Here is an 8,277-nt window from a genome sequence, read left to right as displayed (position 1 = left end):
ATTTGGATCTGATAGAGAGCCCCCAACATCAATTTTAATGTTACGCTCTCAATTTCCACCACATTCGACAACACCTAAGATAGAAAAATATTAACCTCGAGGATGATGAGGAGGAGGACAAAGAAATGAATGTCCCTTGTAATAGAGGTAAGGTGATGTGGACAACCGAGGAGGAGAAGTGTCTTGCAAGAGCTTGGGGAACTATTACCAATGACCCAAAAGTTGATAATGCACAAAAGAATAAACATTTTTGGCAACGTACCACCACTTACTATAATGATAATCGGCCTGCGAGTACGACAACAAGAGAATGGCCATCGATAAAGTGACATTACTATCAAGTTATACCTGATATTAGTAAGTTCTCAAGATAGTACAAAAATTTCTTCAACAATCAGGCTAGTGGTGAAAGTGATGCTGATGTTTTAGCCGCTACACATAATATGTGGAAAAAGGTACATAAGAATAAGGCTTTCAAGTATGAACATGTATGGAAGATTATAACAGAGTGTGAGAAATGGGCTCCCTATTCTCTTGGTCATCATGCTAACAAGAAGACGAGGCCTTCCGAATCAAGAGCACATACTTCTTCAACCAATTCGGATACTAATGGTGACTCTGGAATTCGCTCACCTCCAATAGGGCAACAGAAGGCAAAAAGAAAGAATAAAGCCAAAGTTATAGAAGACGAAGATTTCAATGTGAAATGGGAACAAATGCAACAATATCAAAAGAAAAAATTGGCGCTTAAGGAACTCGAGCTAAAGCAAAAGGACTATGATTTGATTATGAAAGATACGAGTGGAATGACAGAGCCACAACTTCATTGGCATATGAAAATAGTTAAAGAAATTACAAAGAGACGTGACCTACAATAGATTTGTCATTTGTGGACGTTAATATTTTTAAATTTATGTTGGTCTTTGTCGTTTGTTGACGTTTATATTTTTTTAATTTATGTTGTACTTTATGATTCATTGATTTGTAAGTTTTCTTACTTATGTTGGTCTTTATGAGTTTTTTAAATAAAAAAAGTTGTTATAAAATAGTCGTTATAAAATTACCATTGTAAAATAGTCGTTATAAAGTAGTCGTTGTAAAATAGTCATTATAAACTAGCTGTCACAAATTAGTCTATATATATCAATGTGGAAGTTATGATTCTCCATTCCATTGTATTTCTTATTTGAACTACTTAAAACTTCAATTATATTCAAAATGTCCATTAATTTTGGAGAAATGACATGTGGGAAGATGCGGAAGATGATGTTAATCGAATGATGATTACGCTACTTTAGCAGGAAGAGTAGAGACGTCAAGAAACTCGAAGTTCTCAAAGAGCTACAAATCAGAGATATGTGGATCGGGATCGTGAAGACAGGCATGTTCGCCTTGTCCGAGATTACTTCTCGGATGTTCCAATATTTCACGTTGAAGTCTTTCGACGACGATTTCACATGCGAAGAGAGTTATTTGTTTGCATAGTCGATGTCTTGACAGATCATTCAGAGTATTTTTAGTGGAGGAGAGACGCAATTGGAAGGAAAGGTTTGTCACCATTTCAAAAATGCACGACGGCTATTCGTCAATTGACATATGCATCCCCCGCCGACTCTCTGGATGAGTATGTACGGATGAGTGAGAGAACTGCCCTTGATTGCTTGATTAGCTTCTGTCGACGTATGATCGATGTGTTTGGGGCACGATACTTGCGAAGACCCAATGCTGCTGACACTCAACGCTTGCTTCAAATGCATGAGTAGAGACACAACTTTCCTGAAATGTTGGACAACCTTGATTGCATGTATTGAGAGTGGAGGAATTGCCCCGTCGCTTGGAAAGACCAGTTTACTAGAGGCGATTATGGCATCTCAACAATAATTCTTGAAGTTGTCGCATCTGCATACTTGGGGAAATGACATGCTTTTTGGCGTCGCAAGGTCGCGTAATGATATAAATATTCTTAACGAATCACTATTATTTAACGTCGTCCTATAGGGAAATGCTCTGGATGTTAATTTCACAGTAAACGGCACATACAAAAGGATACTATCTGACAGATGGTATATATCTTAAATGGGCTACGTTCGTGAAGGACTTTCCGTGTCACGAGGATCCCAAGCGGAAAAAAATTCAAGGAGAGATAGGAGGCTATAAGAAAGGATGTGGAGCGAGCATTTGGAGTGCTCCAAGCTTGTTGGACAATAATTAAAGGGCATGCACGATCTTGGTACAAAAATGACTTAAGGGACATCATGTATACGTGCATTATTTTGCACAACATGATTATTGAGGATGAAAGAGATGCATTAATTAATTGGTCAGATGAAGACTCTCCTCTTCAGGCACGAATAGTCATGGGCTCTACCCAAGAATTCCGAGAGTATCTCCAGAATTATAGCCAGCTACATGATAGAGAAGTGCATCACCAGCTTCAAACCAACTTGGTTAAACACGTCTAGACACGTTATGAATGTGATTAGTGGGCAATAAGTTAATTATTAATTAATTTTATTTTAATTATGTTATGTTTTATTTTATGATACCACTGTAATGATTTATTTGTTAATGTTACAAATTATTAAATTTTCAATAATATTTTTATGAAATTATTTTGTTCGTAAACAAATTTATTGAAAATTTAAAAGTATTAAATGAATTATTTATTAAAAATTATTAAATAAAACTAAAATATATTATTAATAAATTAATTAATATATATATTATAAATATATATTTATGATAGTATATAAATGAATATTAAGATAGTAAATAGAAAATATATATAATTATGTGGTGGGATCGATATAAAGTTGTTTGTTGGGTTTATGATTGTAAGGAGAGGTTTATAAAAGTTGTGGAATTTTTACTTTTAACGTGGCAGTGATGTGGTATAGTAGGTCACATGACGAAGTTGGATTTATAGGTTTAAAATTACGGTTATTATTGGAAATTGATATTCGAACAGTTGGAGACATCAGATAGACCCATAAATTATGTAAGAAGATAAATTATGTGGACATTTCTCAATGGTTGTTTATATGGATGTGATTATGTATATTTTTTATATCCCTTAAAAATTGATCTTAAAATATATTATATTAAATATTTATATAAATACCAATTGTATTAATTCATAGGACTTTATAAGTTGTTATCTTGAGGTTTAATATTAATCTTTTGCAATGGAAATCAAATGCTATTATGACATGTTTATGGGTTTAGATTTGAATGAACTTTAATTGAATGCCGAAAAAAAGTCATTAAAAAATAGTGTAGGACCGTTGGGCCGGCTAGGAGGGGGTTGTTGGATATCCTGCTAACACAAAAAGGAAAACAAACCCTCCTCGAACTCTTTAGGCTAACACTTGCATAATTAAGTTAAGCAGATAAATTAAAAGCATAAAGAAAAGCGAGGCACAAAAGATTTACTTGGTTACAACCGATGTGGTTGTTAATCCAAGGAAGATTAAGCTCAATAAAACTCCTTCGGGCGGAGAAGCCTCGCAGAAAACAAAAGCTTAGACTAAAAGAGAGTGTGCAAGCAATGGATTTACAATGAGTTGTTGGCTTCCGGACCAAGGCTATATTTATAGTCTTGGTCAGGGCGCCTGGAAGGGTTCCGGCGCTGGGGATAAATTTTATCCCCAACGGCCGGATCGAGTCAAAACTCGATCTTGTTGAAAAGTCGATTCCGGGCGCCCGAAGGGTTCCGGCGCCCGGAGCCCTAAGGTCAACATAAGTTGACTTTTCGACTCCGGTTGACTCATCTCGATCCTCTCGTCCGGGTCTTTCTGCTTCGGCTCCGCTTTGCTTGGGTGATCTCGCCATCCGAATAGGGCTCACCCAACCCATCTTCCGGTCTTCTCGAGCGTGCTTCCTCCGGCTTCGTCCCTAATTGCGCTGTTCCTTCTCGCCCACCGTGGTACTCATCCGCCGATTGGCCCCTGGCCGCACCCCGTGCCGACCTTCGCTTAGCCGCCTCTCTCTTGCCCGAGCAATCTTCCGCCTGCCAGACTTTCCTTCTCGTCCACGGTACTCTTCCGCAGCACCTCGTCCCTCGGACGCACAGCGTGTCGTCCTTCTCGCTAGCTGCGTCTTCCGCTCGAGTACATGTGCTCCTAAGCTCCTGCACACTTAGACACAAGGTTAGAAACAACGCAGGACCTAACTTAACTTGTTGATCACACCAAAACAACCTTGGGGTTCCAACAAATAGAAGTTATAGTCGGAGTGGACCCATCTTAATGGTGTGTTTGATTGGAGATTATCCTTGATAACCTTAGTTATCCATCCAAAGTCATCAACGAAAACCCTATTTGATTTAGGTAATCCATGATTTCTGAGTAATATTCCATACTTGACATATCAGTAAAAGGGGCATGCAACCGGAATCGAAAAACTGAAGTCTTTTTTTATTCCAAGATTAATGAATTTTTTTTTACCCAAAATACCTTCGAAGAAAAAAGTGATAAAAAGAAAAAATATAAAAATAAAATAAAAAATTTTAAAAAATTTAAAAAATAAAAATAAAAATAAAAATAGAAACAACATTTAAAAAAAATGGGAAAATGGGGGAAAAATAAAAAATAGAAAAAAATGTAAAAAATAGAACAAATATATAAAAAATAGAAAAAACATTAAAAAAATTAAAAATGTAAAAAAAATATTTTTTTAAAAAAAAATTAAAAATACACATAAAACTAAAAAAACATGAAAAATATAAAATGGAAAACGTAGAGTTTAATAATAATAATAATAATATATGTAGTTGGTTTTGTATATAACTAAGCATGATATAGTAAATATTAAACTAAGTTATTCATTGAAATCTTCAAACAAATAAGTTTTTTTTGCATTACCTAGGTTGAACCAAACAATATTTGGTTATGTTTTATTTCTCATAGCCTTGATCATGTGATTACTTGATAATCACATAACTAAAATTATATATGATAATTTGAATCAAACGTACCCTAAAGGGTCTAATAAAAAAAATAAGCAAGTTATGTCTGGGTGGGCCTTAGACCTTAAAGGGTCTATAAAAAACAATACGCCTTTTATGTTAATATAAAAATAATAAAATTAATATTATAAAAATAATTTCATTAATAGAACCAACTGACATTTATAATAATAAAACAATTAGATTATACGTTAATAATCAACGTCATTATATTAAAAAATAAAAAAGAACTATTACAATTAATTATAAAAAACTATTTTTCTTATATGCTATTTATAAAATATTAATTATTTTTTCATAATTAGTTTTTTTTTAAAACTCAATCTTAATCAAAATCATAGCTACTCATTTAATCATGTTTGGATTATAGTTGATCTCAAATAAGATTTCAACAATTTCAATTTAGAAAAACTTTATTCTGTAGATGCAATAGTCACCGGAATAGTCAATAATATCTTATATGCAATGAATGGATTTGAGGAAAAATTCATTTTTTACAAAAAAAAATAAATAATATCTTATAGTCAATACATTACAGACTTTGTAATGTAATCTGGATTACATTACAAGGTAGATTACAGGCTACCAAACGCAGCCTTACTGTTTTTGTTTCCTTTGGTACAATATGTTGTATGATTTTAAGTTATTGATATAAGTCATATCCATCCAAATCTGAAACATCTTGTCATGTGCCTATTTCTTTATAGTTTCCATTCAAGATTCTTTCAACAAGAAGTTCTTATCAATTAATAAACCTAACTTTTAAGCTATAGAAAGGAATAAAAAAAAACTCTTCATATTCCTCAAACATTTTCTTCAATGACCTAATTATTTGATCTACTATATATAAGAAATAATGAACTCTAATTGTTTGACCTCAATGCGGAAAACATGCTTAGAATTTTGCTACCTAAAGTTGGAAATCAATCAAAAACCTTGTAAAAGACACGAACCTAAGTTGCATAACTATCAGCAACAACGAACGAGATGATGTGCACGGTATAAACGTGCAATGAGGGTGATGGGCCAAGCTTGGAGTCAAGGATTTTTGTGTAATTTTAGTACTAAAATGTTGGGTTCGTCGGGCCGCGAAAACCGATTTTTCGCGTCGCGGAAACCCCGAGTCACCCAAAGCCATGGATCTCGTGCAAAGATTCGTAAACAAAACTTTTCGAAAAACCTTTTTCTTGTACGAGTTTGTAAAAACTTTAGATCTACACTAAAGTTAAGATCATTACCCTTGTAGCGAAGCCCTTCGCGTTCCCGCTCGTCCAAGGTGCCGGATCTCTAGACCGTCAAGTGTACGGTCCTCTAGAAGTATCCACACGAACAATCCTTGATGGAGAAGACCAAACAAAGGTGTGCTAGCACCTTGTATTGTTCGGCCAAGAGAGGAGGAGAGGGAGAAGAGAGAGCTCTAGAGGAAGAAGATGACTTAATCACACTTGAATGAAAAATGAATATTTTTCATTCCCCACTAGAGTGGCCGGCCACATCTTGGAGGTGTAACTCTCCACATTAATTCCAATTAATGTGGAGACCATTAAGAGTTGTAACCCCCATGAGGTGGCACTCTAGGATGATGTGGATCAACACTATTGGTCCACATCTTGCCACCTCACTAAATGACATGGCAACAAGTGTAACCTCCTCATTTAATGTGGGTCGGCCACATTAAATGCTATGGAGGCTTGTAACCTCCATGAGGTGGCACACATTGATGATGTGGAGCAATTCTATTGGTCCACATCTTGCCAACTCACTAGTGATGTGGCAAAAAGTCAAGTCAAACATGACTTTTTTTTCTCTTCCTCTCAAATCAAGTCAAACTTGATCAAATCTCTCTCATGGTTGATCTAATCCAACCATATGATTCAAGCCAACTTAATATAATGAATCTAATTCATTAAATTAAGTTGATTTAATGAGTCATAATCTAAATTAGACTCATTAAATACATGAATCAACTTGAGTCCAACTCAATTAGCCTAATTTGGATTACTCTTAATCCAATATGATTCATCAAATGAATCTAATCCTCTTGGTTCATCATATGAACCAAATCTCCATCTAATTGTCCTTAGTGTGTGACCCTATAGGTTCTTGTAACGTTGGTAATGCCCTAAACTCATTTAGGAGCATAAGTAATGAGCGGTATCTAGCAACACATCATTACTACCCAAGTTACAAGAATATCGAGATCCGACATCACCTTGTGACTACCAATTGTGACTCCTCACAAAATATATGACATTGTCCTTCTATCCTAGACATCTAGATTGATCAATGTGAGGAATAGACCATGTCATCCTCTAATCAATCTAAATCTTGAACTCCAAGTAGACTCACTCTAATCAAATGAGCTCAATATCTCATATTGACTCATTTGAGCATGGTCATGCACTTAGTGGTCTCAGTCTATCAAGAATAATGATGTCACTCCCGTCATATAGGAGGGATAGATCCCATCTACATTACTCACATCCCTCCGCATAATTTGTTACCCAACCAGTAATTGCCTTTACAGTCCACCCAGTTATGGGTGACGTTTGACGAAGCCAAAGTATGCAACTCCTTATGTAAGGAACCAAGGTGACTTCAGGTCCAAGGACTAGTAGTCATACTAATAGCCACATGAGAAAGTATATGACACTCATATAACGATCCATGATACTTTCTCATTGCGGGTCATTCAGTATACATTCTCTAATGCATACCCATGTGTCAACTTGATATCTCTATATCCATGACTTGTGAGATCAAGTCATCGAGTTGACCTACATGTTAGTCTCATCGCATTAACATTGTCCCTGAATGTTAATACTTGACTAGGAATGATTAAGAGTAGTGTTCCCTATATCATCTCACTATCGATTCAACTAATCGATTGATATAGGTATGAACCTTCTACTCAAGGATGCTATTATACTTAGTCTATTTGGCACTAATACAAATAAGTATAATAACCAAACAAATGTCTTTATTAATATACAAGAATATGATATACATGAGTCCATACAATCATCAAAATGATTGGCTCTAGGGCTCTAACTAACAATCTCCCACTAGCACTAGTGCCAATCAGTATAGGCTCTAAGGCCTAAAGACCTAGTGTGACCATCATGCTTCCTCTGTGTCAAAGCCTTGGTCAAGGGATCTGCGATGTTAGCCTCTGTAGGTACTCTGCAAATCTTCACATCTCCTCTATCGATAATCTCTCGAATGAGATGGAAGCGCCGTAGTATGTGCTTGGTCCGTTGGTGTCCTTCGTTTGTGCTATAGCTCCATTGTTGTCACAATAGAGCTCAACT

The sequence above is a fragment of the Zingiber officinale genome, chromosome 1B (genome assembly GCF_018446385.1).
Source record: "Zingiber officinale cultivar Zhangliang chromosome 1B, Zo_v1.1, whole genome shotgun sequence".
Taxonomy (NCBI): Eukaryota; Viridiplantae; Streptophyta; class Magnoliopsida; order Zingiberales; family Zingiberaceae; genus Zingiber; species Zingiber officinale.
The sequence above is the reverse complement of the archived record's forward strand: the minus strand, read 5'-3'. Positions refer to the sequence as shown.